Below are 24,279 nucleotides of genomic sequence, written 5' to 3' on the forward strand. Positions count from 1 at the left end.
AGTGCACTAATACTCTATGCTTTGAATAGGAGGAGTGTGCAGAAGACACCTCAGAGCTCCATTTAACATACCCGTCTTCTGTATATTTCACACAAAACATACCTGGCTATACTGAATCACTGAGGAATGATTAATACAGTCTTGCCTAAATCAATTCCAGAGTAAATGATAGCATGGAATTCTTACTGCAAAATCAAAGAAAAAACAAAGGGTTGCAGGGGTTTTTTTTTTGGTTGGTGGGTGGTTTTTTTTTGGGGGGGGGGGGGTGTCAGGTGTTGCTAATACTGTTGTCAATTGACTATTCACATACTTATGGCTAAGTATACATTCTTAAGTATTATCCATGGACTCTAACCATATTCCCACTAAGATTAATGGGACTTGCTGGGTTATCAGCATTTTTAAATGTCAATCAACTTTAGCTGCCCAAGCTGTAGAACTGTATTACGATTCTGCCGATTAAGAGCTATGCACCAAATTTAACGGCTCTAACTGATGAATATCTAAATGAGGCTTTTTCAAGGAGTTGGATTTTTAGAAACTGCTGAGTGCCCACCCTCAGAAAATCTGGTTTTATAGTGTATTCTTAGGGCTTTGATTGACAAGAAGGCTAAGACTAGGATGGCTGAAAAGGTTACTGTGTCCCCCATCCCTGCTGTTCTAGAATCAGACCTGAACCATGACAGCAGCACTGTCAGCTCAACCTCTTCAGCTGACTAACAAGCAACTTGCACAGGGGAACAGGGCAGGCAGAGGAAGTGGTAATGTTTTTCACCTTCCCAGCCCACACTACATCCGCCCCCATGCATTGAAGAATGACCTAAGAGGATTAATTTTCTAAGGGTGAACAGTCAACAAATTCTGAACTCCTTTAGGGAATCCTATTTGGACAGTGAAATTTATGCATACCAAACAAAAATCAGAGGTGATACAATCCCAGATTAGGAACCTAAAAGATCCATTCCTGAAATCCTTATTTTAGACTGTAGAATTTGTACTAACACACCATTTAGGCATTTTACCTTACTGTATCACCTTCTACACAAAGTGTTTTTCAAGACCTTCCTTAGTGGTTTACTTTTCTTAAACACCTCAATTGCTCTTGAACCTTGGAAGTAGGTCTTTGTTAATACATTGCATGCATTTTTGTGGCAACTTTCATCTCATCATGTTGTTTTGTACTGTTATATCTATTTTTTCTTCAGGCTGTCTATTAAAGCGATATAAAATTTTCTGTCAGAAACAGTTGTTTAGCGAGCAGCGTAGAGAGAATGAAGTAAACTTTTAATTTCTTGAGTCTGTGCAAAGAGCACAGAGAACTCAACTGTCTAATTCTCAGCGGTCCATATTGTTCAAACTTTAGGCTTCTGTACATTTTCCATGTAGGGCCATATGTCCAGTGACTATATTTATGTTCCTATCCATATGTTGAATGAACTCTAACAATGTGAAAAATACATTTAAAAGAAATTGTAAGCTCAATAGGAAAGAGGTGCACTGTCCCAGAGTAGGCACTAGAAGACACTCTACTTCATCAAAACAAAATATTGAAGCTTTCTAGCTGTGAAAACAAGAAGGTAATTCTCTTTAAAAGTGTTTCTCCTTTCCTGACCTAACTAATTAGCATATAAAACAACGGAGCTGTACTCATGCTTTCTCCACATATTCCTCTTATTTTGGCTCATTTTTCTATTGCACTTTTACTCCCCTGTAAAAACAATCCTGGTCCTATAGTGTAGAAGATAAATGATGGAATACTCTTTGCCAGCTCTTTTGTCCTCTACTTTGTGCAGACATATAAAGGGATATAGATACGCAGAGACAAATGTATGGACTGGTACAATAGCAGTCCAAGTATTTCAGTGCCCCTGGCCTTCATGCAGAACTGAGGGTAGTAAGAGTCCAGCTAGAGGGGGATCAAGACTTCTTATAGGGAAAGAATTGCTGCCTGGACTTGTAAATGAGTCTAATCCAGAATAAGATAGCTGTTCTGTGACATAAGTGTTTTGATATAGAGAAATATCTTTCCAAGCATTGAGTGGATAGGTCTGAGCTTTTTCATAAAGCTGACTAATTCAGGAAAGAATGTATTTTGGTTTCAAAGATATGTAGGGTTCAAACATGTATTATTCCCTTTCAAATTATACTTTATAGAGTATTATACCCTGGGAGAAATTATTCATAAATGGCACTAATGAGTGTCAAGCTGCATTGCAAGGCATTTTGAAAATTGTCCTATTAATTAATGGAGTAATTAAGCTTTTGTCAGTGACATATCATATTTCTGACAGGAATAGATGGCCTGTGTAAGTCTGCACTAGGCTTCTATCCAGACAGCCACTGTGTTTAATGGATGGCAGCAATTTAGTCCAGGTTTATGGTGATGGGACCACCTGCATAGGGGGAGCTGGCAACCTGCATACACAAACAGCACTTTGCACTTTTCCTAAGTAAAATAGTCTCAGTTCTAGATTGATGTAGCCCTCCCTAGGATGATACATTAGCTTTTTGCCATTAAACCATAAGTACTGTTTCTCTGAGCTTTTGTGACAAAAATGTCAATTAACTTCCAACTTTCATTTCCATTTAATTTTGTATTCTCATGCTATTTGCATATTAATGTGAACATGGTGCAGAACTGTTACATTAAAATACCTTGCTAGGGCTAATAGCATGTAATGCATACTTATTGAGTGTAATAGTTGTGAAAACATAAAATTTTTAGAAAAATACGTTTACAGGTTTCCATCTCCTTCAGAAAAAAAAATTGTTCACACATGTCTCCCATCATCTTCCTCCCAAAAACCCTGAGTGGGTGACATGTACAAAGATAAACACTATGAATAGGAAGAGGAGGGGGAGAAACTTCTAAGTGCAGATCAACACAACATACATATACATATACATATACATATATTCTTTTAATTCCTTTGAAACAGATCTCTATTAATGCTAATATTAATAATTTATAGCCTGGCTTCATTTAACAAGGTCTTAGAACTGAATACAGAAGAAAAAGGTCATGAAAGGGGAGAACTGCACTGGTGAACTGATTTTACTTCCATGTGGTTACACAGTCCATATGCTTAGATTTATTAGCTGCACATCTTAAAACACATCTGAGTATTTTCAAATGTAGATGAGCAGAATTATTGAGCCAGCACTGACATAAAATATCCACTGTCTTGCTTGGCATAAAAAGCAGCAAGCTAGCTTCAGCACAATGATCAGTGCAGTTGAACACTGATTTGTGGCTGACCACTCCATCACTGCACTTTTACAAACAAAACACTCACAATGGAAAGGCAGGGAAGGTTCTTTTGCTGATCAGTTCCAAATTTCCCCTTCTTCCAATTTCAGATGATTGAGTCTGGCCTCGTCAGTTTCATGAAGCCACTAAACTGAGCAGAATTTAGAAACTAAGGGTTGCACAGCATAATTGACATGATTAAAGTGTGAAAACGTCTTGCATATAAAATATTGGGCCAAATCTACTTCTGATCTATCTAACTGAAAGAATCAGACTCACACCGGTGATTAAATTGCACGAAAGTGAATATAACTAAAAATCAATATACATGAAATAACAATTGTTTGATCCCATTCAAATACATGATTCTGGACTGAACTTTCATTTGGCTGCTGCAAAAACAGAAGATATGGAAGATGATTCAAGAGATGAAACAAATATAACATATGGATGACAGGCTTGACCCTCCTCATGGTCAAGAAGACAGCTTGAATGTCAGCTCCCAGGATAACTCCACTGTCCTGAAAGACTCTGGATTTGGACTGCTTAGATTTCAGTTGTCAGAGGTTTTAGAATATTCTTTCAAGCATTCCCAACATCACTTTGGGAGGTTTGGTAAGCATCCAATATATTTAAACTAAAATGGTGATTCATTACAATGCCTAAGACACAGAGTTACTTTGTCATAAATTGTAGGTAATCTGCACTTTTACATTAGCTCAATTACCAGTAATAGAGTTTTAATGCAGTACTTACATGGTGTTAGAGGAAAAATCTTCAGTACTACTGGATTTATCTCAAGGAGGAAATGAAAACTAAATTGGAAAGGCTGGTACAGACGAAATGCTGATAGGGCACCAGGGAATGGAAGTGAGGATAGAAAGCCATGTCAGTCACATGAATGGAGAAAGAAATAGTAAAGATAAGAAAGAAGAAGATTAAAACACACCATGTGAAGGAAACATCTAGTGCACTAGGGACACTTGAAGGAGGAGAAAAAGAAAAATCTAGTAGAGCAGAAAGGGTACTAAAAAGTGGGAGAAGAGAAAGAGAATGAGAAGAATGATATGGTCAGTTACATGGAATTGGCTTGCTTCCAGATGAACTTTGAATAATAACATTAGAAATTAAATAGAAAACACCAAGAGATTATGCTTAATTTGTACTTTTTCCTGCAAATGCCAGACCTTTCTCAAGATAAAACAGACAAGTCAGTTTCAGATTACTCTGTAAATTCTTTCACTGCTTTAATTCAAATGTAGCTGTTTCCAATTAAATTTTCAAACCCACATTTAGGTGACTTCCACAATTGTTCAGCACTTTCAGCCAGGGTTTAAAGGGACCTGATTTTTGCAAAATCAAACTGCTTTTGCTTTAATGAAATACCTAACAACAGATTGAAATATGTTAATTTTTTTACTCAAGCTGGAAGCATTTTCCTGTTATGTATACGTTGCCCCTTAAATTAATGAATTGGTCTTTTGAAAGAAACATGGAAGTGATACCAAATAATTTGGACACCCACATAGCTAGAGATCTAACTGCATAGTTGTTTTGGATTTAAATTAACTAAAGAGCAGAACATAGGATGCACCGATTTATTATGAAAAAAAAAAAAAAAAAAGGACAAGGAAGTATAATTGAAAATAAGATCCATCTCCAAAACTCCCATACTTTCTTCCCTTCCGTGCTGAACTACAACTGAAAAAATGTATTTGAAAAAGCATCACAGGAGAGGGGAAAAAAAAAACCAAACACACACACAAAATACCGAAACAAACACACAAAACCACAAACAAACAGGCAAAACACAAAACTTCCAGGATCAGAAATGCAGACCTACCTCAAAAAAATCCTGGAGTCTGGAAAACTCAGGGTCAGTATTCCTGCTGTATCATACTTTACCACACAGTAAATTTAGAACGACATACTAATGGCTCATTAAACATCCTTTGATGAGGTTATTAATCTGGAATATAAATGACTGAGATTGAAATATCTCATCTGTGTCAGGACATGATTTAGGCATGGTATTGTCTTCCTAAGACGGTTGATCACAAGGTCATTTGTAGTCCTGGGATCCTTTACCTGATCTCCGTTTGACCAGAAATTCCATAGTCTGAGAAATCTTTCTGACTGAAAGTTCTGTCAAAAGTGTTATTCTCCCACCATCAATAAGTTCCACCGTCATACATAATGGCTGTCCTGTACCAAGACCATGTCAAGTGTCAGCTCTTTTTTTTTTAGGTAAAGTTCCTTTATTGTTCCTCTAAGTTGCGTATACTTTACTATGTATCTGACTCATCCAGACCTCTTTTCTGCTTTAGAATCTCCAACTATATCCAAAACCTCTTTTCTGTTTTCCCTTCAAGTAACAATTGACGACATCATTTAGAACTTTTAAAGCTTCCTGGAGTCAAATAGCCAACTCTTCATAAAATCGTTTTTAGCAAACCAGTTGCAGAAGTAATTATAATTTAATCTTTTCTGGGTTTTAGTTTTTTAAAACATGTACTAGAAGAAAAAGGACTGAAAATAGATTGCTTAGAAAAAACATTACTAAAATATTTTATCATGCATCTAGTTCAATGTATATCACAGAACACTTTGTCATATAAAAAATAAAGATAAACATAACATCATAATATCTACTTTTATTTTTTTCTTTATGATATGAATTAGGGCTGATATTTCAGCAAAATTTCAGTAGCAGCTTTGAGCTGTCAAATTTTGCCCACCAGCACTTTTTAAATTCAAGTTTGATTCATAAAGCACTTACAGTAGATGGTCACACACACCCTTTACATGTGTGAAAAACAGTATTTTAAATAATTATTTGTTTATTAAGATGCAAAAATATATTTTTTACTATTAGCAAGTTTAAGAATGAAAGTGAAGAAAGTCTTTACCACTAAATAGTCATAGAAAACATAAATGTTTCTGACGTTTTTTAGATGTTCAGAAAAACATTCCTTGATATTTTGTGTTAAGAATATGCATTACTACCATTAAAATAGCTATCAAAATTACTGAAACTGCAGTTGACACAATGTTCATGAAGCTCAAGCTTTATCATCATTTAACGATTGCTGTATCATGTAAACTTTTAAACAGTACTTGTGTTATGCTGGGAAGGGAAATTTTTTATAGCCACAAACAAACTCAATCCAAACTGAGGACATCTGAGATGGAAAATATCCAAGTACACATCAAACAGATTAAAAGACAAAATTAAGCCTGAAAGCTCTTTGTTTTACTTCAGGTTATATATTCAATAAATAATATTAACATGTGAAATTCATTCTGTAATTTCTGAATTACTTGTGTGAGAGATTTTAGCATACTAAAAAGTTCTTTTTGTAATACATGAAAACAAGTGATGAAGACAACCTAAATGTTAACAAGTCAATAGCTGTCTGATCTATTATTTGTTTGCTATTAGAAATAATTAATATTCCTGAATATAAATGAGGAGGATATAAGCAATAACCCAGTACCATTTTTACAAAATAATGTTTTCTGAAAATTCCTCGGGAGCTCTTTTAGTATAAAATATTTTAAAGGTGCTGCAGTATGCTGAATGCTATGATGTTGTTAGATTGATGGTATCAAAATGACTGAGTGCAGATCTTATCAGGCACAACCCCTTCAAACACAAGTCGCTCAGGAAAATGGGTTACTTTGACCCCCAGTTCTTCAGTTATGCAGAAAATGTAAACAGACTATTTTGGACTTGCATTGAGACAGTGTATCAGCAAAGCCAAAAGTCTAATTGCCTTCAAAGGCCTCCCTATCAGTGTTCACAGTGTTGAACCTCTAAACCGGAAAATACAAAATGTGCCTGAAATTAAGAAATCTAGATTAAAGTTCTTGCTTGCAGCCTAGTGTTTTGGTGACCTACAGACTATTTTCTGTAGTGAGAGAAACATTCTGTCTTAATTTGCTTCTACTTTATGGCATATATGCTTCACTTATTTTCACTCTTTCTAAAATTCTGGGGATGAGGGAACAAATTCTCAGACATTGAACACATACAATTCCTTAAAGTTCTTCAAATATTGTAAAGTTCTCTAAGATTAAGTTCTTAGGCCAGTTTATCTTCCCAAGCTAGATCCTGTAAATAACAGGAAGGGTATACCAAAAGAACAGGAATATTTTAGATCTACTAATTTAGATAATGCGTGCAGATCTGCATACTGCCCACAAACATGCTGTATTTCATTTTTATTCTTCCCATAAATCTCAAGCACAAAGTTGCACTGTGAAGCACAAGTAAGCAAATACATCTTGCTATAGTAGATGCTTTGATTGCCGTCATGAGAGATGTTCTCCCACAGAGGACTAATTTTTCCTGAAGACTGAATTGATGGGATAGTTTTATTGCTCTTGTGAAACGGCTGAGACTAGAAAGTGTTATAAAAGTTTTCTTAATTACCTCAGAAATCAAATGCTTAACACTAATATAATGGTGTTAATACACTATAGAAGATAACTGATGCTGCAGTTATGTGAGATAATATACCTGACTCCTGAATTATACTTTAGTTTATGCATTGCTGGTGGTCCATCTAAAAAAAAAAAAAAAAAAAGCACACAATGATAGTTATTGGTTATAAGTGCCAAACACATTGAAAAAATCACCCAACAAACTATATGTAGCTATTGTAACAATTTGATAGTTGATATTCCAGTTTTACTGATTTCTTCACCTTTTGTGTGGCAAAGGTTTTGTGATCCTATATTGTGTTTATGGTAATCCAGTTTGTACACATTTTCAAACTTGCTAGTCATTCTTAATTTTCTCAAGTAAGTAAACAGGACACTGTTCCACTAAAATATTAGAGGAGCTACAGTATTCATATAAGCCTTGTTTTTAAACTTTCTGGATTAAGTTTAAAGTTTCTTCATTCTTTTCTAATTTACTCAGAACCGAGATTTTTATTTTATTTACTTCTTTGTTCTGCTCATTTATTTTTTAAATGTTCTTTATATTTAGGGCTTGTAAAACTCATTCCCCTCCATTTTTTCTATTGGTTTATCATTTTTGTCTATCATTTGGTCTCTTCTGCAGCTCTCTAGACTTTTTCTGCTTCCATTAGTAAGTCTGTTTTCTGTAATAGTGTTAGCTTGAAGGAGTATGTATACTAAAAATAATCCAGGGGAAGGGCTTGGGCAGTGCTTATTTATCTCTTCAGATGTGACATCTGCCTCCAGGGTGGCTTAAATACTAGCATTTAATACTACACAAAATTACTGTTAAATTGGGGTTCCTAACTATAACAGATTGATAATTTCTGACCAAAACATGGTTTTTTTCTGAAGATTTATTAGTTTACCAAGAAAAAAAAACAACAAATAAACAAAGAAAAAAAACCCACACGAACAAAAGCAAACACACACCCACAAACACATGCATGCATTAGTACACATGTCTACTGTTATTTTAATTATAACAAGGGACCAGAGACTGATTGCTGTCCCCAAGGTGAAATGGCAGTAAGTTGTGATTAGCTGGTGATTAATTTTCTCTATAGTAGACTTGTCTCAGAGTGAACTAGCTGGAATAGTTGCAAAAGGAAGCAGATAGCATGTTGTCAGTTTAACAGTATGCTTTCCCTTTGGTCCTCTTTCACTTAACAGGATAGAAACATTAATAATACATGTCTCTGGGACAGGAAATTTCCTGAATCATGAAGAAATACTTACTCATATCTCAAGTGATGACCCTACCCTTTGTCTAACTCTTGGGCAGATTTGGACTAGCTGGAATGCTCAATTTTAATTTCTACCTCCTTTTTTCTACAGAGTAAGGTAAAAATATATTTTCATTGGCAATCAATCTTATACACATACATGCACACACACATGCCACATGTGTACAAAGATGTACAGGAAAATGCAGACTTCCAGTTGCTGACCAACATTGCAGCTGTTCAAGACTCCAGGCTACAGTAGGAGCAATGGGGAATGAAGGAATGCTTTGTTCGGACAAGCATCAGAGGAAGTCATGCAGAGAAAGACTTATCTAACTAAATATCTTTATCAGATCTGTCAGTCGGTCTTCCTTCATAGCTAGTGGAGAGAAACAATCACTTCCAAGGTGTGATTCATTCTAAAGAGACATCTAAAATAGATCATGGCTATCTTTCCCTATAAGCGACTAATTCTCTCCTTTGCCTATGAGAGGAAGTTGGGGTGATTGGCTCAGATACAGTAATCTATTTTAGGGGGAAATGAACTCTATATGCACGGTAAGAGTAGGGGCAATAAGATGTTCTTATTCATAACATCTCTATGTTTTTCATAGTTATCTCTGTTTGAAGATGCAATATTCTTGTAATAATGTTTTAAAAACTAATAGCTCTGGGTCCTCTGACTCAACCTGCTAGCATTGTGGGACCTCAAATCTTTGGTATATATTGAAAGAAAAAGAAAGAAGTGACAACTTACTACCTTGACTTCCTTAGATATTAATTATATTTAGTTAGTTCCAGGATTTAGGTTGGTTTGGGGTTTTTTTGGTTGTTTTTTTTTTGTTGGTTTTTTTTTTTGGGGGGGGGGGATGGGGGGGTGTTGGGCATTTTTTTTTTAATTAAGATTCATAATGAACAGTCACTGAAAAAATACCTACAGAATAAAGAATTGCTCTGTGATAGAGCTGGGTACATTAACACTAGTAAAGTGGTTTTGTTCACTTAACTAGTCATCCCAGGAACATTTTGAGAAATCAAGTCATTCGTATTGGAAGAGGTTTGGATAATGTTCAATATTGATTGAAACTAGAAATTTGATTCAAACAGAGCTCTGCCTAGAGACCTTTTCATACATCCTGATGATACTGAGGATGTTCTAATTCCACTGTTCATCAAAGTGGGTAGGGAGAGAAAAGGAGGGGAAAGAAGGCACAGTGTTTCTTTTTATCTGGATGCTAAAAATTTGAAAGTGGACGGCTTAAAACTTGAAAGTGCATAGAACTGGCTGACATGATCTATCTCATTTTAGCAGGAAGAGAATTAATTTCTCTAAGAAATTAATACATTAATAATGTTGAAGCTATCGGTATTATTTCTTCTCATTTGCCAAGGCTGACCAGAGATGACATATCCTGAGAGGGCTTATGGGAGAAATTTTCTAACTCATATACTTTTCGGTATGCAATAGTACTTAATTATTCAAAACATTTGCAAGAAAAGGTTGGCTTCTGTCCCAAAAACTTCTACATAGTCTACATTTTCAAGTGAATTCTTTAAAAGAATACAAGAGTAATCATTCCATATTTCTGCCATGAGTGATCATGGATCACTTCCTCCTGGCAATTACAAATCCAAACACTTCCTGATACTAAAAACACAAAGAATAATTCCATTAATTCTGACACTTGCTAATTCTGAGTCCTTACAACAAATATTACATTTCAATAAAGTACCAAACCCACTTAGGCAGTAGTGGACAGATTCTGTTGCTCTCAGGCTTAGAGCAGGCACAGACCTGGTGATATCAGAATGCTCATTTTGTTTGTATGGGTGTTCTCCTGGTAGTCATGGAAAGCATTCCCATTTCCTGACTTCTGTGGTATGTTCAGTACAACAGGTTTTGTTTATAGTCCTGAATTAAGTCAGCAGTGACCAAGCACAGGCTGCTCAACAGGTATCCTTAAACAGCACCGATTAAATGATTTGCATTATCTTATCATCTCTTATGCCATTTCTTTTCAGAACTCTGTACTTCCTTCTCCACCCTGCTCTTCTCCCCAGTTGAAACAAAAACAAACAAAAAAACCTGCCTTAATGACGTGTTTATAAGTGTTCTATACTGCAATATATTAATTACATGCCATCATCATAGTTTTCTAGTCTGCCGTGGAGATACTGAATAACATAGTATTTGAGTAATTTATTCTCTTTGTGTTGCATATATTGGCTATCTGAATAAATTCTACAAAGCCTTCCCCATACATGAATGTGTATTACCACTACAAAAGATAGTGATATAATTGGTAGGTCTGTGACTCATCTAATCTCTGTTCCCCACTTCTTTCACTTTCACATCTATCATTAAATTTTAATGAATTCCCATTGTCTTTGACACGCAAAGGATGTGATCCAGTCAGTTAACCTACAGTGAATATGGATGAAGACAAGTAATATGGTTAATTGCAATGTAACACTTTTGTGATAACATCTGAAATTTAAGCATTTATTTATGGAAAGATTTTCCACATCATGATATGTCTCCTCTCTTCTCTCGAAGCATGGGAGGAAGGCAGGCAGGCAGTCTATCTGGCTGCCTGGCTTTATTCCAAATAGCTGCTTCTCAAAGGCTGTTAATGCAAATGTTGTTTAAAGATTTTACTAAAAAATTCAAAATAAGTTATTATGAATATTGAAATAAAAATTCATTAGTGGTATAATCTTTAAAACTTGACAGAAATCACAGAACAGTTGAGGTTGCAAGGAATCATGTAGCCCAACCTACCTGCTGAAACAGGGTTAGATTGTTCAGGACTGTGCGCAGTTGGGTTTTCAATATCTCCAAGGATAGTCACTCCACAACCTCTCTTGGCAACCTGCTTCAGTGCTGGACCACTCTCACAGTAAATATGTGTTCTCTTTTGTTCAGATGGAATTACGTGTTTTTTAAGTTGTGCCCATATTCTCTTCACTATAACTGACACCATTGCGGGAAGTCTGACTCCATTGTCTTCATTCCACCACCAGGCTTTTACACACTTTGATAAGATACCCTTGAGCTTTCTCTTCTCCAGGCTGAACAGTTCCAGCTCTCTCAACCTCTCATATGAAGATGTTCCAGTCCCTTAACCAACTTTTTGGCCCTTCACTGGACTTGTTCCAGCATCTGCTATCTTATACTGGAGAGCCCAGCACTCTAGATTTGTCTCACCAGTGCTGAGTAGAGAGGAAGAAACAATTCCCTTGACCTTCTGGAAACACTATTAGAATTGCTTTAAACATATTGTAGAAAATAAATGTCTTGATAATAAAATTATTATAAATTTTAAGACAGCCTGATACACTAGTATGTAACAACCTTTTAGGACTAAATTTCACGGATTTTCAATAATAAATTGTGAGAAAGTGAGGCTCTGTCCTGTTGCACCTGCCACAGAAATAATGTTCCTCATCAAAGTCCAGGTTTTATTACCTAACCATTAGCATAAAGCTACATTATTTAAAAACAATTTTAAAAAACACACCACAACAAAAAAACAAACCCTTGATAAAGAGATGCAAACCTCTGATTTTTAGCAGATTTGATACAACTCTGTCTAATTTGTAGTTCAAGGTTAATTAAACCAGTTTGGTTCTGTTCAGTGGACATTTATGATTGTACAAAGTGAAAAGTTTGTTTCTTCACCATCTCTTGCTCATTTCCTTAACTACTTCTCTGTTGACACCTATTTTCAGCTTAACTTAGTTAAAAGTTTTAACTTCCAAAGCATTGCACAAGATGTCTGCCAATATCTATTAACAGTATTACAGCCTTTCTGAAGCTATCTCTGAATGTTTTCTGTTTGTTCATAAAGTCAGGAGCTTTTTTAAAATTTAATTTTTTGTTTGTTTGTAGAACCTACTATAATAAAGTTTGATGCTTCTAGGTGCTGGTAAGGGTCTCTAGAGGTACATGATACAGGATAGGTAAAGGATGTATAAGAGTCTATATCTTGCTTCCCATCTATACATTTTTACACTTCAGTGAGATATAATCACAGTTTTGTAAGAGACACAATTTATGTTCTGCTTTCTATACTTATAGATTTTACATGGTTTTAGTTTGCTACCTTCAGACTGCAATCTATGTATGCCACCATACAGTAACCTGATAGATGTGGCACTTCTTCAAAATTTGACAAGGAGTTAACTGGAAGATATTGTTTCAGTAGTTTTCCTGTACTGTCTCTATGGCAAACATCACAAGGTCTCCCTAGCTAAGTCTCATGGAAGGTCACTCTGCCGCCTTCTTTGTTTTGCCTCTAGATCAGCTCTTTTAAAAAGCAGCAAATAATTTTGTACCCCATGGATTTCATTCTAAAATTAAGAATTGAGGTTATAGGCACAGAGTTTATAAAATTACTCAGGACTAAGTCACTCAGAAACTTCTGAAAACATAGTTTCTTAATATAACATTCTATTCAGATTTCAACTGCAGCATAATTTATACTCCCTCTGTTTTGAACCTTAAAAAGTTTATTTTTGTATGTGTTCATATCTCTGCTATTTATACATATATACATATTTGTAAAATCATTTCTAGAGCTTTTGCCTTGTAACAAGAGCTAGACTCCAGTCCCCACAGGCCAATTGATTTAATTCACTAGTTTTCTCAAATGTTATTTCAGTAGAAAGTGCACCAGCAGTGGTTTAAAAGTCTCCTACCAAGACAAATATGCTTTGTGTTCAGTACTTGTGCAGAAGTTAGATATGAATTCTTGAAAACTTGTAGCCCTTACTGTGTTCTTACTGCCTGCAGATTCAGAGCTTGATCCTGAGTTGGTTTACAACCTGTGCCTGACTTCCTTTACCACACCTAGCTGTTAGATTTTTCTAGTACAGATTAACAAATAGCCAGTGTGGACAATCAGAAGAATTAGATGTGATGAATATTCAAATCTACCAAATGAGGTGTTGCTTGCATAGATTTTCAATATCAGTTGCCAAACGTATCTGTCTTTCTTGGTCTCTAATCCTCACCTCTTCCAACTGTTATTCTTTTCCTAAGCCTCTAGCTTCTGTTACATCAGTCATGTTTAACCTCACAGTTGTAGCTACTTCCTTCTTAATGGAAATCTTTCTTACTCTAAGCTCTGTTGCCCTGAATCTTTCAACTTCAATATTCTTTCTGTCGTACTGTTTGTGGAAAAGACTTCATGTCACAGACAGAAAAAAGGGATTGCTGCCAGCTCTCTTTTCAGTGAGTATACTCAACCTAACCTCAGACAACAGGAGTCCTAAAGGGCAACCTATCCCATTTTTTTTCCTAAACAGTAGAAGTCATCTCTCACTGTGCACACAAACTCAGCACCTGCTTCTTCCAGAGCCTATCATAACTCATGTTTGCCTACTAACCTTACCCAACATAAGCTCGCTAATATGCTCATTGCTTGCTATGTGAGGAGTCAGTGCACAGGCAGTTGCAAAAATTCCTTTAAAATGCTTTGACAGTTATTCTAATGCAATTTTCAGCCCTTCATTGACTCAAAAAGGTCCCTTGAGTATGACCTTTAATGAGCACATCAAAATTAGGCCGGATCAGTTATGTGCCAAGAATGTCACTCTTTGTCCATTAGCTATAAATGGAATTTAGGATGACGAGCTTAGAGTTAAACATAGCCATTGTGAACACTCTGGGCTCAATCCAATTGCCTACATATGGGGAATATCTTGTCCCTGAAATCTGAAGTTTCTAGATGCTGCTTCTGGATGGTGCAAGTCTTCTACAATGAAATGTGCCATAGCTGCCAGACTAAGTTTCTGGCTTGTTACACAAGCCAAACTAAGCATTACTGTACATGCCAGGAAAAAAATTACTACTAACAATATTTAAACTGTTCCAGTGTAACTTTTCTGACCAAAGTTCCTGATTAAAAAAGTCTCCCATAACTCTTCTGTGTCATTTCTATTCTACTTATGGCGATGCCTCATATATCCTTGAGTTCCTCTAACACTATCAGATGCCCATGTTTCAGCAACTGAATCAAGACCTTAGTGAGATTCAATGTGAAACTAAGATATCCAAATTTATGAGTGAGGAAAACCACTGGTATCTATTTAGGTATCTAAATGCATTGATGTAAATGTTTAACCTTCCGTTACTGTCCTCAGAGATCTTGAACTTCATTCATGGAACCTACTGCCATTTGAGACATCTTAGTCAATCAAAGAAATACTTATCCTTCAATGCCTATAGTCTGCTAGGGGGGATGGGATCCACCTGTCTAGAAAAAGCAAGTGAATCTTTGGCAGCAGTCTGACCAACTTTGTGAGGTTGACTTTAAACTGTAGGACTTCAGGATGTGGGTCCAAAGTGGCAACACTCATGCTATTGCATTGTGAAATGAGTTGTATTGTCAAATTCCTTAGATAAGTTTCAATGGGGGAGACATGGACTGAGCAAAACGAAATATTTATCACTAGCTCCATCCTGCCGCTATTTGGGGCTCTATTGTGTGGGCCAGACACCATGCATGCATTGCTGATGAGCTGATAAGAGGTGAATATTTCTGCCCCAGAACCTGGATGCAGCAAAAAACTGTGGGACCAGAGGAAAAAAAAAAAAAAAAAAAGATGGGCAGTTATGCTAATCAGTGTATACGATTAACTTAAAAAGGCAATAGAAAACTGCTCCACGTGCACCCACCATCGAAGAACTGAAGACTGAGGACCAACGGGATGCCACTGGATCCATGGTGGTGACTATTCTTGCAACTCTATCCTGCATGCTTGCTTCATTTCTGTCTCTTCTTTCCATTCCGTCCTATCACTACCCATCTTCACTTTTGATATTAAAAAGTGGTTTGGGTGTTCAGAATTTGACTACATTTGTGTCTTAGTCTCACTCTTGGGATATTATTGAAACCTCCTCCAACTTTGGATTGTGACAACTGGAGAATTGTGATGCATGACTATAAGCTGTTTTGTAAAGACAGGCAGGGAAGAAGAGGTAGAGGAGTTACATTCTATGTTAAGGAGAATCTTGAATGTAGAGAAGTCAGATACAGCAACTGTGGAAGCCCTATCGTCTCTAGGCATCTGCTATTGACCTCCAAACCGAGACGATAAGGGTAACAAATCAATATCTGGGATACTTAAGCAAGCTTCGGGTCAATAGAACGTGGTTCTTATGGGTGACTTCAACTACCCAGATATTTGTTGAAAGAACAATACAGCAGCTCACGTGTCATCCATCAAGTTCCTGGAATGCGTAGAAGACTGCTTCCTCATACAAATGTTAGATGTGCCAACCAGGAATGAGGCACTGCTGGACTTGCTACTCACAAACCAAGAAAAGCTGCTTTCTAATATCTCAGTGACAGCCGTGTCTGCAGGGATCACAATACTGCGGAGTCTGGGATCCTGCTGAGCATGCTGAAGGTTAGTACTAAGACAAAGGTTTTATATGTCAAAATCGGAAACTTCAGCTTGCTCAGAGCTCAGCTGGGAGGCATTCCATGGGAAGCTTCCTCGGAGGATAAAGGAGCCAGCGAGTGCTGGGATTTTTTTCAGGAATGCTCTCCTGGAAGCACAAAAGCAGTTTGTCCCCTTTAAAGGTAAGGGAAGTAGGTGGTGTAAGAGAACTCCTTGGCTCAACTGTGAGCTCTGAGTCTGCTCAAAATCAACAGAGAAGTGTTCCAGAGACAGAAAAGCAGATGATTACCCACTGAGAACTGCAAGGGCATTTCCAGGGTGTGTAGAGATGCAGTTAGAAAAGCAGAAGCTCAGCTCGAATTGAAATTGGCCAGAGATTTCAACAACTAGGGGAAAGGATTCTTCAGGTACATAAACAACAAATGGAAACAGAAGAAAATATTGGCCAACTGTGAAACAGGAGAGGTAACTTACAACTCTGAAAAGGCAGAGGCTCTCAACACTTTTTTCAGCACTGTCTTTACTAGCAGGGTCAGGCCTCAGAAATGCTGGGGTTTCAACCCCAAGCCCCAAATTAAGGTTGACATATGGGTGATTCCACAGCCCTTCCCAAAGGGGGGGGGTGAGTTTGCCTTTAGGCTTCCCTCCAGGGTGCAGCCGGCCTGGCAGACAGAGCCATTGGGTAAATGAGCCCCAGGTGTCGGCATTGAGTAACCCAAGGTCAGGTGTCCCACTGAGGGATAAAAGCTGGGACCACTTGCAGGCAGGGGCAGTGTCTGTCTGTGAGGTGGATGCCCTGTGCAGAGTTTCTTGTCAGGGAAGGACCTCCTGCCTCCCTGAAACTGGGCTCCAGTCAGGTCTGGCTTTTGTAAACGTGGGCTGTGTAGAGATTCAGTGTGCGGCTTCCTTGGTCTTATGTGTTTGGCTTGTTGACTCGGTTGTTGCCTGTCCCTTCTATGAGAGACTGCATTTCACCATTTATTCCACCCATTGTTGTTTGTGTGGTGGTGTTGCTGGGGTCAGTGGGATTGTTGTTGATTATGTATAATCTGACTGACTTGTTTGTAGCCCCAGTGCTCACCCATGTACTGACCCTTTTGTATCAAATACAATTTGGTTATTGGTTCATCTTTATGCTGGCTGTGTCCTTTATGCTAAGCCTAATAATTGGCAAAACAGCCTCAGGCCTTGGAAAGAAAAAGCCAGGTCAATTCAGACACAGACCCACTGTCAGTGAAGGAAGTGTCAGTATGCAAACTATTACAGGAGCTTGACCCCCACAGATCAAAGGGCCCTGACGATATCCACCCAAGGATGTTAAGGCTGATGTCATTGCCAGGCCGCTCTCCATGATCTTGAGATGTTGTGGAGATTAGGGGACATCCCAGAGGACTGGAGGAAGGATAATGTCACCCCCACCTACAAGAAGGGCTTAACGGAGAATCCAGGAAATTATAGGCCCATCAGTCTTGCTTCAATCCCTGGGAAAGTTATGGAATAAATCCTCCTGGGGGTTATCACAAGTCAAATGAAGCATGTGACTGGGAAAAGCCAACATGGGTTCACCAAGGACAAATTGTGCTTGACAAATCTGATTGCCATCTGCAACAGAATAACCTGCTCGGCTGATGTGGGGCAAGCGGTCAATGTCATCTCCCTGGATTTCTCCAAGGCTTTTGATATGGTTTCCCACAGCCTCCTCCTAGAGAAACCAGTGCTTTACAGTCTAGACAAGTGGTCTCTGTGTGGTGGGTGGGGAACTGGCTGACAGGCTGCACCCAGAGGGTGGTGGTGAATAGCTCCTTTTCGAACTGTGAACCTGTCGCAAGCCGAGGCCCCCAGGGATCAATATTGGGCCCAACGCTGTTTAATGTCTTCATAAGTGATCTGGATGATGGGATCAAGTGTACCTGGATGAAGTTTGCTGATGATACCAAACTGAGTGGGGAAGTGGACACTGTGGCAGGGAGAGCCACTCCGCAGGAGGAGTTGGATGGGCTGGAAGAGTGGGCCAACAAGAACATTATGAAGTTCAACCAGGACATGGGTGAGGTCTTGTACCTGGGGAAACATAATCCAGACATGCAGCACAGTCTGGGTTCTATCTGGCTGGGGAGCAGCTCTGTGGAAAAGGACCCGGGGTCCTTGTGGCCAACAAGGTCAATATGTGTGAGCAATATGCTGCAGAGGAAAAGGAAGCCAACAAGGTTATTTCAACAAGGCCATAACCAGTGTAAGGGACTGTCAGCTGTTTTTTCTCGGCACTGCTGTTGCATCATTACTGTCTCCTGAGCTGCAGGGTGCTGTAAGCCTGTTGGACTGTGTTAGCTGTCTGTTTCAGCTCTGCACCACTGCCCATACTTAGCCTCAACATCCCATTGCCATGAAGAAGTACACCCTGAAGAGAACAAAAATATCTCTGAAAAAATTAGTGTCTGCCTGAAACTGGAACAACTACGTCTGTCATAACATCCACCAAGCTGCACATGTGCAGAGGGCCAGGGGAAGAAGTTGGGACAAGGAGAACACATGGAGGCTAAAGGTGTTGCTGGCTGACCCTCCTCCAGTAGGACCATGAACACCTGGGCATATGTGCATGGAGGAACACAGGGCAGCGAATATGATAATGAGCTCTGTGGAAATGGGCAGACTGATCGTGGGGACTGGGGTGATAAAAGGACTGCCTGCTCTTCTCTTGGTGGATCCCCCGTCACGTGCACCAAGACCGAACTAGTGGGACACCGCTCAATTTGTGATGGTGGTAACTGGGCCTGCTTAATTGTTCTGACTTTTTCTGCTCCCCTCTGTCTTATCACTACTACCTCTTTTCATGGGAATAAAGTTTGAAAGGTTGTACAGCATTTGACTTCATTTGTGTCTTAATCTTGCTCTTGGGATCGTATCAAAACATCCCCCAACATTTGAATATTCCAATTGGAAGGAAGAGGATAATTTTTCACATTGAGAACAATCAGCCCCTGAAACTGTCTCCCCAGGGAAGTGGTGGATTCCCCAACACTGGACAATTTTAAAACTCAGCTGGACATGGAGCTGGGCCATCCTGGCTCGACTGTGTTTTTGCCAAAAAAGTTTGGACCAGATGAACCTTGAGGTCCCTTCCAACATCGTAGTCTATGTTTCAAAGGGTAGGATGATCTTACAGAAGACTTATGGACTACCCATCCAGTTTTGCAGTGGAAGCTGGAGGTTAGCCAGTATGCCATACTTCAAATAGCACTAAACTTCTGTGAGTGTGATCAAACTTTATTGCCTGGGGGGTTGATACAATCACAGTCAGTGTAAAAAAAGCTGAAGGGCACCTGAAGACACAGTTACTCCTAGACTTTGGTTCATGTTCTCTAAAGGAAACAATCTCAGATTTTTTTACAAGAATGTAATTAATTAATGCAAATATAGTACCAGATTTCTTCATATATATCAGCTGAATATGGTTCATAATATTTCATCAGTGTGTGCTTTATTTTAATCAAGTTTCCAGTGCATTTGGTATTGTATTGCTTTATTCCAGTTTTATAGTAACTAAAAAAATCCCAGATCTTAAGGATACCATTAGGTATCCTGAAAAATGTATCTAAAAAATTAGTTTCTTCCACACGAGTTACAAAGATAATGCACCATCTTCCTTGAGGAAAGACTGAGGAACCTTAATTTTTTTCTGACTTTTGGCTTATTAAATTTAAGTACATAACCCTCCGTGGTTGATTCAGGGCATTTGGAGATTTGCTATTCAACTGAACAAAATGTACAGCTATGTTAAATTCTGCACAGTGAAAATAAAATCCACTGAAGCTGATAAAACTATACCCCCTTTTTTCTAATACAGATCAAAAAGGATACTTTTCTATGTTTCCACTGCTTGTATTTTAACAAGAATTATAACCTAATTTTCTACACTTCTTTTTAAATTATGTGACCTAGTGCAGAAAACAATCAAAGCCTCTTCACTGTTCATATTACTATTTCTTCTTGTTGATATTTTGAATATTTTTGCTGATGACTCAGAAAATACCGGAGTTAAATATAGCTAAAATTCAAAGAGATAATTTAGTTAAAGCAACAAAAGAAAAGCTTCATAACCAAGAGAAGAGGTAGCACATTAACTCCTCCCATTCCCCAAGGGAAGGGGATAAAGATTATAAATATAATAGAGGCGTTTCACCTAAAATATCACTAGGGAAAAAAAAAAGACAGCAGCTGTCCCATCTTATTGCTGTTCCTTTTGCTGTTCCTAATAAGGATATCTGACTGGTTTGGGAACTTATTCCTTATATAACAAAAAATGGCACTTTTTCTGTGCTTTGAAATTTCATAATCCTTAAGGTTTATCTCAACAGTAATTAACCTCCATGACAACTAGCCAGATAGAACTCCATAAATCTCCTGGTATCTTCAACCTAGAAACTTAATTTTTTCTTCTTCTTTTGAGAAAATTAAAAATCTGTCATAACCTTGAATTTAAGTGACAGCAGAGTAGTACAGGAAAATTCTTAGTTTTTCACCATATTTATTACTTTTCCAATAAATATTCTTGAACGCCTAATTGCAGTATTAAATAACATAGTCTGAAAATTTCTGAGAAATTTCTTGAAATGTAAGAGCAACATATCCCTTATGGCAAGGAGGATAAAAAAAAAAAACCAACACCTTCTTTCTCTGCATATTATCGGGAAGGAAACTGTAAGAAAAACTGCTGATATCCAGATGGAGAGTGAAATGGCTTCATAGCAACATTTGAATTTCTATATATTTAATAGTAGCAGAGTAAAGAACATTGCTAAAGTCATCCATATCCCAAACCATGTATCTAAGTACTACTGTTAGTTGCCATCCAAAAATTCCCTACTTGCAAAATCAAAGAATGATAACATGATAGAATGGTTTGGATTGGAAAGAATCTCTAAAGATCACCCAGTTCCAACCCCACTACCATGGTCAGGGGCATCTTTTATTAGATCAGGTCATTCAAAATCCCCTCCAACCTGACCTTGGAGACGTCTAATAATGGGACATTCACAACTTCTCTGGGTAACATGGTCCAGTGTCTCACCACCTCCATAGTAAAGATTTTCTTATGTCCCATCTGAATTTACCCTCTTTCAGTTTAAAACTCTTACCCTTTGTCTTATTACTCCAGGCCCATCTTTCTTACAAGGTCCCTTCGTGAAAGTCCATGATAAGGTGTCCCTGGAGCCTTCTCTTCTTCAGGCTGGACAACACCAGCTCTCCCACCCTTTCTTCATAGGAGAGGTATTCTACTCCTCTGATCATTTTTGTGGCCATCCTCTAGACCTGCTCCTACAGGTCCATGTCTTTCTTATGCTGGGAACCACATAACTGGATGCAGTACTCAAGGTGGGGTCTCATGACAGTGGAGTAGAGGACTAGAGTCACGTCCTTTGACCTGCTGGCCATGTTTTATTTGATGCATCCCAGGATACAATTGCCTTTCTTGGCTGCTAGCATACATTAAGCCTGCTCATATCTAATATTTCAGTATCAGGATCCCCCAGTCCTTCTCTGCAGGGCTTCTCTCAATCCATTCATCCCCCAGACAGTTACAGATTTTGGGGGTTGCCCCAACCTAGATGCAGGACCTAGCATTTTGCCTTCTGAACTTCATGAAGTTCACATAGACTCCCTCCTCAAGTGTCCTGATCCAATGTTGGGGAAAGTTTCAATATGATCTTAAGAGCAAGATTAAGACACAAGTGAGGTCAAATGTCATACACCCAAACCAGTTTTTTATTATTAAAAGTGAAGAGGGGTAACAATAGGACAGGATGAAAGGAAAAGAGAAATCAAGCAAGGGTGCAGGATAGAGTTGCAAGAATAGTCACCACCATGGATCCAGCAGCGTTCCTCCAGCAGTGGTCCATTGGTCCTCTTCGGTGGTGGGTGCACACTGAGCAAAGTTCTCGTTCACCTTTTAAGTTTGTCTTATCAGCTGATTAACATATCTGCTCACCTTTGGTTTTTCCTCTGTTCCCACAGGTTTTTGCTGACCATGCTTCTTGAGCAATCATCCGGCTTCTGGGGCAGAAACGCTCACCTCTCATCAGTTCAATGGCAAAGGTGCAAAGTCATTAGCAATACAATAGAGCCACAAAGTATTGGGTTTATACAATGGCAGGTCCTTGTGCTTGATGAGAACCATACGATTTCACTCAGTCCATTTCTTTGAGGTTTATCTAAGGAGTTTGTCAACACAACTGCAAGGGAGTGGGAGGGTGCATCCTTCAATACACTCCTGCTTCCTTGGGTGATATTCCTTAGACTAATTACAAATGCCACAGCTGGTCCTTGATGAATGATCAAGTCATTACTGACACCACCCAATGACTCAAAGCACACACACAAGAAAGCTTTGAGACAATCCTTTGACATTTCAGTCTCTCACATCAAGCCTGTCAAGGTCCCTCTGGATGACAACCCTTCCCTGTAGCAGATCAACTGTACCACTCAGCTTGGTGTCATCTGCATTGTTTATGTCACTAATACCATACTGAACAGTACCTGTTCCAGTACAGAGCTCTGAGGAACCCCATTGGTTATTGATTTCCATTTGGACATAAAGCCATTGACTGCAACTCTTTAGATGCAGTCATCCAGATGATTCCTTATCCATAAACCAGTCCATCCATCAAACCCATATCTCTCCAATTTAGTGACAAGAATGTGGTGTGGGACCTTGTCAAGCAGAAGCCAAGGTAGATGACATCAGTAGCTCTTCCCTTGTCCACTGGTGTAATTACTCTATCATAGAAGGCCACCAGGTTAGTCAGGCATGATTTGCACTTGGTGAAGCTATGTTGGCTGCCTCTAATTACCTCACTGTCATCCATATGCCTTGACATATCTTCCATGAGGATGTGTTCCATGAGCTTACCAGGCACAGAGGTGATACTGAATGAGGAATCTAGTTTACTGTAGCCACATACACTAACTAGAGATGGCAAAGAGAAAACTTCAGCAACTGAAAATTTGTATAGGATCTGTAAATCTGCAGATCATCATGTTTACTTTGCAATTAGTGCTACTAATTAGTTATTGATTTCTTTTAAGCAAATACAGCTGCATACTTTCCATTTAAACTGAATATGAAGTGAAGAAAAATTACTGTGCAAGGGACAGATGAAGGATGAAATATCATGCTGCCTTCTGAGCCTACCTCTGAAAGGTAGAGAAATTCTTCTCCACTTTCTCCTTCCTTCTCCTTGCCTGGCTATACTCTCTCAGTATCTCCTTCAAGCCAGCTCTGATTTTCATCTGTAGTCTCACTGAATTGAGTCAACTCATTCAACACTGGAAAAAACTACCCAGTCAATGTCGGGGGGGGTGGTGGGGGGGGTGGGGGGAGCAGAAAGGAAAAGGGAAATAGTTTTCTGCTAGATTACTGAGCCGAATATATTCAGCAGAGGGACTCTGCTTATTTGGAGTTCTGAGGAACTCCAGCTTATTTGACAGAAAAGCAGCCCAGCTGGGGCAACACCAGACAAAGAGAAGGGCAGAGAATGAGCAAGGTAAAGAGGACAATTGTAAAAATTCAGGTATAACATGCAACTGTAGCCTAAAATCCATTGAATGAGAAAAGAAAGATTAAAAAAAAAAAAAAAAAAAAAGTTTATAGATCTTCTGCACTAGAAAAAGATAAATGAAGAAAGGAGCATAAGCATAGTCATAACCAAGTTTTTATAATCAACTTGCATGTAACAAACATGTACACATATGGAAAAGATGGTTTTTAATATGTCCAAGGCAAGCTATAACTCCACTGATGAACAAAAGCTAAAGTTTCCAAAAAATTACACACTCCTAAAATAACCTAAGCAACTAAATTTTTACTGAAACTGAAATACATCAAATTCTGGAATAACTCATTTCAATTTATAAAAAGTATATTGGATA

Source organism: Athene noctua, chromosome 1 (genome assembly GCF_965140245.1).
Source record: "Athene noctua chromosome 1, bAthNoc1.hap1.1, whole genome shotgun sequence".
NCBI lineage: Eukaryota > Metazoa > Chordata > Aves > Strigiformes > Strigidae > Athene > Athene noctua.